General features: G+C 35.1%; 1 protein-coding gene across 3 annotated transcripts in view; it reads right to left on the bottom strand.

The window, feature by feature from the left end:
- Positions 1 to 10,242, bottom strand: part of LOC118734996 (MAGUK p55 subfamily member 6) — a gene marked incomplete at its 3' end in the record, with an annotated part of 403,145 nt that overhangs the window by 341,237 nt on the left and 51,666 nt on the right.

The following is a 10,242-nucleotide window of genomic DNA, read 5'->3' as shown; positions in this document are numbered from 1 at the left end:
TTCATTTGGCGTCTAAAAATTCACTTGGAGCAGGTATTTTCTGTTTTCTGGTTGATATTTTCGCGAAATATTTACGAAAACCTGCAATTTTTAAAATATAGACTGTGGTGCAACAATTCTAGACATCATTTTTCAGTAATATCTGTTCTTTTCGTTTCCTGAAATGTGTTTTGTGCATGCACACAGACTCTTTATAAAATTTCGTCATATTTTATAGTTAAAGCGCTCACATTTATTGAATTTTAATGCAATTATCCACTTTTTAATAATGTCCACAGATTTTATGCAAAAAATACTGATTTTTATGCAATTTTAATGCAAATATTAACTTTTTCACTAATTTTTACCCATAAAATGTAAACAAACAAGGCGTGCACAACGATTAGCAAACGATAGTGCCGTACTTATCCGTTTCTGCATCTTCTACGATTTGCCGATAACTAGCCGATAACGACAAGTGTGCAGATCTCCTTTGAAATGCATGTGATCGGCTCAAAATTTCAGGGCGAGGCGATAACGCAACTATGATTGGACGAAGAGTTTAGGTTCAGTTATTAAAGTTTTTCTTATACCAATCTTTGAAAAAAGTTAAAAAACAGCATAAAAAATCTCATCATAACGATTCCGATCAAAATTTTTTTAATTTTTTTAAATATTTTTATGCAAATTTTTTAAGCTTAAACCGTTTTGTCATTTGAGGGGATTTTTTCAAAAAAAAATCTTTAAGAAACTATTTTTATTCATAAACCACTTCATTTTTAGAGGTATTTTCAAATCGGTCCAGCTTACGTAAATCTTATAATTTTTCCGAAATATTTTGGTGGACGTCTTAAAATATAACAGACTTTATAATTCCAATGGAAAAATAGAACCGATTTTTTTTTGTTTTGTATGGGGAGCGATGCAGTCTAATGTACATACGTATGTATATAACTACGCATAAAAACTATGCTGCTATGTTGCGGGTTCACCGTTCGTGTTCGAATAACTTTTTATTTGCTCTGAAAACATTTTTGCCGTTCAGTTCGGCACATTTTATTTTGTTCTGAAGCAAACAGCTGATGATATTGTTGCCCATATGCGATTTTGAGGGCAAATAATACATGCAATTCGCTGCAAACGCATATAAAGGAGAATGCGGCAATTCGAATCATCAAGTCGTTTGGACAAAAAAATTTAAATCAGTTTGATTCGAACAAAGCAAGGCGTATTTAACAAGGTGGTGTTGGCCGTATATAAGTAAAAAATTACACTAACAAATTATACGCTGATGTCCATACTGTCATTGGTACGAGCAACCCTTATTTATCTATACCAGTGCTCGGCGCTTCATACCACAATCAGTGTTACCGTTTTAGCCCTTTGGTGGCTAGATTAAGCTACCACATACTTTTTTGGACACATAAATTCAAAATTGCCCCTAGCCCTTTTTTCTTTCATCTTGAATTATATAAACTTAAAATAAGTCATACAGTCCACTTAGATAAATTTCTCATTCATTCCTAAATTGTTACATACATACGGGTCATTCCATCTCAAATCACCCACGCCCACGCCATATTTGTAATGCTTCCATTTAAACATCTTTATGGAAAAAAAGTTTTTTGTGCAGAATTGCTTGTTTACGAAACGCTTGGCCTAAGTTGAAATCATAGGGACGCCGTTTTCTTCCATTTCTCAGTGGATTTTATACTTGAAAAGGCACCAAAATATGTATGCAATATTTCTACATATCGTCGTTTAAAGTACAAAACCGCGCATCAAGAAAATGCAAAACCTCGTATGTGAAAATATAGGCTTATTTTTACTTAAATGTGATATAAAGCTCATTAAAATGTTCTGTAATGTCTTGTTTTAAGTTTGTTATCATAGCTCTTTGTATTTTTATTGTCCACTAAACGTGAGTGGCTTCTATTTAAAAAGTTCTAGTACAAAGAATTTCTTTGTTTTGAATTTGTTTGTTTATTGTTTTTAATTTTTAAAATTCATACTTTTGACATGTATGTGAATGGTGGAGTTGCCGCTTTCCTCCTTTTTCGGTGGGTTTTTATATTAAAAAGGCATCAAAATGGGAAAAAACCTCCTTGGTATCTCTGCATCTGTTAAACGTTTTATGGGAAGATGTATGAAAATTCAACTTGCTATAATTTCATATGCTTAACAGTATCACAACAGTATGTTTACAGTATCTCCCCATAACCTTTCATATGAAAAAATGTATTATATGCATCCCACTCGATATCATTGAATTCCTCTTTGAACATGTAGTTCCTCTATTTTAGCGTATCAACAGTTCATATGGCTTCATACCAAGTAAATGCACCATTAACCTTGTTTATTAAAATTTATATGTTTGTCGGTCATTGTAAAAGTGATAATGCTGTCCATTTGTAGGTACATATATACAGTGCCGGAAAAATAAATTCAACATTGAAATATGGGTCCAGATCGGTTTCCTCGAAGAAGAAAGTGTATAGATTTGGAGTCTGTGCATAAAAAAGTCATCTATGGATCTCCAAAAAATTCGCTCTACTCGTTGGAATTATTTTGGAAGAAGAATTAGCAAAACTGCTGCAACCATATTTCGCCGACCAAGTTTTGAGCGCGATTATGAAGTATGTTGTCACTGTTACAGAAGATTGGCTGCAAGATTTATAGTATCATCAGAAAAAGAAATAGAAATAGAAAGTGACTCTAATTCTTACAGCACTGTCATGTCTCAATCTAATACTGACAGCTTTCACTATTATGTCTGCGACGCAGATGTCTTTAATTCAGAAATGCCCGATTTGCAATTGACAGAGTCTCCATTAAGGAAGAAAGGATATATCAATACTATTTTCTCGTATGCATCTGGGAAACGACAACAATTTACTATCAGCTTTGATTCTCAAGTATCTGAGAAAATTCAAAAGATTTATGACCTACCACAAGATCAAAAGTTTCCTGCTCCTTTTACAAAACCTGGTGGCTGCGAACTTTGTGAAGACTGGACTAACAGTTTTAATAAATCTTTAGAAAACTGCTCAACGAATTCCGAGAAAATGCGCCTATTATCTACTATTCCAGTTACAGAATTATCAAAAAGTGCGATGCTTTCAAAATTTCCGCGTGTTACCGATTACATGATCAAAGAGGCCAGAAAATTAGTGAACGAGATGGGAGGATATTGTCAACCGGATCCTTACTGTGGTCATCAAATCGATCAAACCCTTATGACAATCGCTCAAGAATGCTACCTCAATGATGATTTGGATTGTTCTCGACAGAGTTCCAATAAAAGTGATGTCAAAAAGATCTTGGAAAATGGGGTACTCATAAGTAAATCGAAGCGTTTCATGACAAGAAGTATAAAATAAACTTATCAAAAATTCAAAAAAGAGAACCCTAATGCAAAAAATGGGCATTTCTAAATTGTTCATGCTCCGTCCAAAATGGGTTTCATTAAATTCACCTCAGGAAGATTGTCTCTGCATTTATTGCGCTAATTTTGATTTATTGCTGGCTGCTTTGAAACCGTACCAAGCGCGTTATGAAACTACCGTGTCGCAGATTCGCGAAAAAATATTGGCATCTATAGTTTGCTCAAAAGACGAAAAAAACTGCGTTTTATTTACAGGAATGTAAGAATTGTCCGGGACTTCAAGTCATCACAATGGATCTTCTTGGATTTTCCGACGACTTCGCTGAAGAAGATGAAATTAATTACGCGGTGTGGGAAGTCTCTAATATAATTAAAAAAACAACATCGATAAAAAAATATCTAAAATATTTGGTGGAGTGGACAATGAAAACAAGTTCTCATTTGTGCTTGAAAGAAATCCAACAAAAAGGTATCCGGAATGAAAAAGTAAACTCTAAATTAAGGTTGGACCATCTAATTATTTACGTTGATTTCGCTGAAAATTGGTCGGTGTTTTTGACAGACGAAATTCAAGGCCATCATTGGAAAAACGACCAGGTCTCAATTTTTACAGCAGTTTGCTATTATCAAGAATATACACTGAGTTTGGCAGTCGTTAGCTATGATCGTACACATGATTCAGCACACGCTCTTATGGCCATTGACACAATTATTCAAAAGGTCCATCAAAAGTATCCTAACGGAATTTTTAAAGATACAACCATCATTTCTGATGAAGCTCCCAGCCATTTCAAGAACAAATATCAATTCGCTGAATTCATAAAATCCCTATGCGCGAAAAAGTGGATTTTTTCTGCCTCAGGACATGGCAAAGGGGCTTGTGATGAAGTGGGAGGAGTCATCAAGCATTATGCTTCCAATCACAACCTCCGAAAACATCTACTGGAATGCATTCAAGATGCGAAAACACTAGTTGAGAAAGTTCAACCATATGTTCCGAAAGTGGAGTTGTGTTTACTGGATGCCCAAGATCTGCAAATATTTCGAAATAAAAAAAAGAAGAATGGAGGAAAACGAAGGCATTCAAAGGAATTCATGTTTTGAAAAATGAGACAGTAGAAGAGAGTCACGGAAAAACTTTTACGGCTCGAACATGCGAACATGAATTGGTAATTTTTAAGTAACAGTTGTAATAGAACGTGAAATGCATTGTCAAATAATAATAATAATAATAGGTTTATGTGCGGGACAAGATTTTTGTCTTTATAGCTATTTACTCAACACTTGCAGGAGGAGAATGATTGCAAAATTCGCTTTAGGCTCGTTTTACAAACAGAACGTTCGATAAATAAGCATTCCCGCAAATGTTGAGTACAATATTTCACATTACGACGTATTAAAAGTAAAAATTTTGGACCATGAAGCGTGCCGAAAGTACCTACTTTCGACACTACTGATGTAAAATTCATTAATGTATGAGATAGGTTGGATTTGACATAAAAAATCATAACTCGAAAACGGCGAATTTTAGCATATTGATACTCGTACTGAAAATAGTGTATACTATTCCCTAATAGACAAAAAAGTTAGAGAAAAAAAATGTGGCAATTTGAAAAAAAAATTGTTGTTTAACAATAATTAATTATTAATAATCTATTTCTGATGTTTAGTTCATTAGATCGTTTCAGTAGATCAATATCTGCAATTTAAAAAAAAAGTGTTAAAATCCTTGCTTTTTTATGGCAGTTATAAGCGATTTCATCAAAAGTTGCTATTAAGAGAGGAAAAGAGAGGCGTTCGTACTCACAAAAGAAAAAGTACATTATTCGAAAAATTCGAATTTCTGAGCAAAAAGAAAAAATACGTGTACTTACATACATAAATTGCTCATTCATTTGCAAATTGTTACTTTAAATATATTTTTCATTCACTCAACAATTATCAATTATATAAATTTTCATCATACATTAAAACTAGTTAGAAGCATATTTGTTAAATAAAACCTGAATTGAAAACGAATTCACATAACTCGCTTCATTTCGCAACATGGTCCTTGCGAGCCAAATGTGAATCAGCAAGTGGCAACTCAACTTCGAAAGTCAAGTTCGAAAGAATATTAGTCGCCTGGCCACACTGCCTGCGACTGTCATTTTTACCTTGGCATTCTTTTTCAAATTGGACGTTGTGGCGAACGGCAGCATTTTCAGCAGACAGTCTTCGCAGCGATAGTTTTTGGAAATAACTATTTTAAATGCATGTCTCCAATACCCACAAGAAAAGTAAGTGGTTCTGATACAAGTGAACCAAGAAACAAAAGTTTACCCGACCTCCGCCTGGCACAAAGGTGAGTCCGATTACTCTGAGGCTGACCACCGTGGGACTCCGTTTTTTTGAAACCCAACGAGGGAACGTACACAGCCACCACAAGGCGCTTACCAACAGTCATCAGCAGCGCCCACCGCTGGACTAAACATTTTGGCCGCCAGCGAAGGAGCACCATATTACCGCCACCCAAACACCTGTAGTGCACCGCTCCCGTATTGGGCGTTTTCCCCAAGGAAAGTATGAGCAGAACCAGACAGCCCAAGTAAGTCCCAGTATCCCGTTGTTTTTTACATTATGTACATACATTTTCACCGTTATTCGACAACGGCATTCATATATATGTATGTATGTATGCTTAATGCTGGATTTACATGGTATGAATCAGTTCATATGCAGTATGAACTTTTTGATAAAAGAGCCACCAACTCTATATAGAAAAGAGTGAGAACGATATATTTATTTCCTATAACTTTGACGTAGACATTTCTTTAGCAATAAACAAATTAAGGCGCTGGCCCAATGCGGGCTTGCTTTGCGCGCCTTGCTGCCTTCAATTTGCTTTGATTTACTTTGAAAACTTGCTTGGCCGAATGGTGGCTTGGAACGCTGTCAAAGTAACCAGCTGTCTGGTTGAAAAGTCAATGTCTGCTCCCTTAACGTTAGTAATTATTTCCTAGAAAACTCTAAAAAATTTATCAAACACTTTCAGATTTATTTTTAGATTAATGCGATATAATGTTTGTATTTAAAAGAAATGATAATAATGATACATACATATCTATATACATTTACTAAAAAAAACTATCAGGCAGGTTCTGCAATTCACTTCCGAGTGAATTTGAACCAAATTCACTTTGAATCCGACATTTGGTGTTCTGTGTTTCACTTTCCGAGTTTCATTTCCACATTTTTTTCCAAAATGAGTTCCGAGTGAATTTGGATGTTCTGATAAACGAATCCGCGAAAAAATCTTCGGATTTCATTCACTTCGTTTCAAGTTTGTGGATTTTATGCATACACACAAATTTTGAATTAGCGGTTGTGATCGAGACGAAGATGTGAGTAAATTTAAAATTATTAATGAGATATATTAATAAAAAAACTAATAAGAATAATAGAGTAACAAATTTTACATAAATTAATGGTTTCAGGGGAAAACATAAGAATTCTAAACAGGAGGCGGTCCTTCTTAAATTTATGGAAGACCACAAGGACATTGCACGGGGCTATGTAAAGGGAGACAAAACGAAAGTAGACGCACTGTGGAAGGAGTTAGTCGTCGAACTGAACGAGCATGGTCCTCCCCAAAAGGATGTTTCTGGCTGGAAAAAAGTAAAAAAATATAAAGAAGACGTTCACTTTTTGATGCAAAAATGCGAAACGCAAAAATTAACGTTTGTTTTGTTGCTTTGCTGTGCGTTTGTGCGAAACGACGCCATAACGGTGATATGTGTTTGTTATAAAAAACTGTCGATTTTCCCACTTTCGCTCAAACGCACACAGTTTCGCATCAAAGAGTGAACTCTAGTATACTAATTGGCTATACAAAATATTTTGTAATCGAAATATAACAGGTTTGGATGGATTGGAAGGCCTTCATCAGGAAAAAAAGTAGCGCACAATAACTCGGAAGCCAGAGCAACTAGTGGAGGACCATTTAACAAGCATGTCCTTACACCAACAGAAGATGCTATAGCCCAAATGTGCGGAATTTACACTGTGGTGGAGGGCATTTCAGGCACACAAGACTTTGGTGTGTCTTCTGAAAGAAACCAGGAGGCAACCTCCGAAAGCTCCGACGAAGATGCTGTGCCATCCACAAGCCGTGCAGCTATAGCAGCGCGATCCCGTCGACGGGAACCTATGGTGACTGATGCTCTAAAGTCGAACATTAGCGAGCAAACAAATGCAATGAATTCCTTAGCAGAAGGACTTACAGAAAATGTGGAGGCCACAAAGAATGTAAGTAGTGGCATTAGCAGCCTTTGTGAAGCCGTTAAACAAATGACAGCTGCGTTAGTGGAAGGGAATGTTGAAAACAAGCGTCACCATGCTCAAATGGAAAGACTACGCCAAGAAGAAAACGAGCTAAAACTTAAGGAAATTGAAATAGAAGAACTTAAGATTTATTTAAAAAACCATTCTAAACGAAGTAGCTAATATGAACTTTAGTTACTGAAATGAATTAAATTTTAGTTTGCATTACATGTTTAAGTTAATAGTTTCAAGTGAATTGTTTTAAGTTAAAAATTTTCTGTAAATAATTTTATTTAAGTAGTCTTCTGTAAATAGTTTTCTGTAAATAATTTTCTGTAGATACATATTTTTCAATGTATATATTAATGTATGTTATGGTTTAAATATGAATCTGAACTTTATTTTAATAAATAGTGAATTGCATTTCATTTTATTGAAGTGAATATAAATATGAGCATTTTATTCAATAAGGCGCTTTAAACTTTCAGGAAATTGTATCACTTTAAGTATTCAAATTAATTTTTCATGAATTCGAGAATAGGCGCGTCGCGATATCCTCCCTTATCATTATAGCCTCGCCATCAAGAGTAGCTTCGTTTATTATTCCTTCAACAACAGGTTCATTATCCTCGTCCATAGGGCCTGCCTCAACTAACTCCTGCACTTTATAATGTCTACAGATATTATGTAATGCACAGCAAACATTTGTAATTTGCACCACCTTTTCAGGTTGATATTGTAGAGATCGACAAAGGCACCTAAATCGGCTTTTTAGAACCCCTATTGTTCTTTCTACAACATTACGCGCTGAAGAATGCTCCAGATTAAATATGTGCTGTGCTGTCCCAACATTTGGGTCTCTAAATGGGGTTAACAAAAAAGGTTGAAGTGCGTACCCAGCATCACCTAAAAGCCACAAGCCGCGTTCACCGTTATCGTAATTGCGTTTGAAGTAATCATGAGCTCTGCTGACACTCCATATCAAAGCATCATGACTTGAACCAGGACGACGAGCGTCAACTGCTCTGATTACCATATTGTAATCACATATCTACAAAAATATATTCAAAAAATTGAGTTAATTCGAGCATAATTTTTGTCAATAAGTTAAATAAGCACTTACAATCATTGCATTGATGCTAAAATAACCTTTTCTGTTGTAAAATAGGCTGGAATCTTTATGCGGCTTGGTTATTTTAATATGCGTCCCGTCTATGCAACCAATGACTCCGGGTATACCAAAGTTTTGATGAAAATGCTGTTTCGATTTCGTTTTCTCGTCTTCGGTCATGCTTAAATTTATCCACCGGGAACATATATATTTTTCTAAAATCTTTAGCACGCGTGTAATTACTTTTGCAACCGTACTACGACCCATTGCAATATAACTATCTTTTCCCACAGCCTTTTGGAAGCCACCTTCCGCCAAAAACCTTAGTGTGGCCGCCAATTGCAGTTGCGCCGGAATGGATGTTTCTTTTAAATGCAGAACAACAACGTCCAATAACATGTTAAATGCACTTTTGTTGACCCGGTAGCTGGATACAAACCTATTTAAATTTTTTGTACAAAATTGCCACTAAGAGCGAACACCAAGTACTTACACCAATTCAGAGACATCTAAAGGATTGGAATGATCGCGCAGAATCCTTCTATTAAGGGTTTCTTCTGCAAGTCTCTCATTTTCTACTAAAATAGCCGCAAACGTAGTTAATGCACTCATTTTTCGTTTTTTTATCCAAAAATTTATTATTTGTTTTGGTTAAATTGACAGCTATCAGCTGTTAAGTTCATCTTTACTTATTCATCACCAGCTTTAGTTCATTTTCAGCGTGAATCAAAAACCGAGTTCTAAAATGAACTAAAAATTCGGTTTTCAGAACACCAAAATCAAATTCACTCGGTTTTAGATTCATTTTCATATTCACTTTCACTCGGATTCCAGAACCTGCCTGTATAACTTAAAAAAAGCGATTTAATTGAAGAAAAGAGCTATAAGAATTTTTTTCCTCTCGTATAAAATTTGTAAAACTGGGCTTTGCAACTTTTTACTATAAGATAACGATATGTTAAATATAAATATGGAAACAATGAATAATTTGTATTTCATTTCGAATTACCTGCACTTTCTGTGACTTTTTTAAATTAAGTAAGTAAATTTTTGGTTGAATTTATGTATTTTGAAAGGAACATAACTCTTTGTCAAAAGTCTACAAAACGCTTTCAAATAAAACATTTGCCTATTTCAAATTTTACGGCGCTTAAAGCAAGTGAAGAAAAGCTGCCATTTGGCCAGCCTTTATACGTTTTAGTATATTCCAAATAATTTTTGACACTTCTCGCAGCGAAGCAACCAAAGCAAGCCTGCATTGGGCCAGCTCCTTTAAATACACAAATTTTCTTTAATGCACAAAATATTCCATATTTTTTGAAATGGACATAATGGGCTTTGAAGGTGATAATATCTTAGATGTTGTATACGAAAAACATTAAGGAAACGTCCCTTTTGGGCACGAAAGTATTACGAAAAACGGAATATAAGCGGAGGTTTCGTGGTTCAGTTCCAACAACTAAAA

This window comes from Rhagoletis pomonella, unplaced genomic scaffold (genome assembly GCF_013731165.1).
Source record: "Rhagoletis pomonella isolate Grant_MI unplaced genomic scaffold, Rhpom_1.0 Rhpom_scaffold_00003, whole genome shotgun sequence".
Classification (NCBI taxonomy): domain Eukaryota; kingdom Metazoa; phylum Arthropoda; class Insecta; order Diptera; family Tephritidae; genus Rhagoletis; species Rhagoletis pomonella.
The sequence above is the reverse complement of the archived record's forward strand: the minus strand, read 5'-3'. Positions and strand labels throughout refer to the sequence as shown.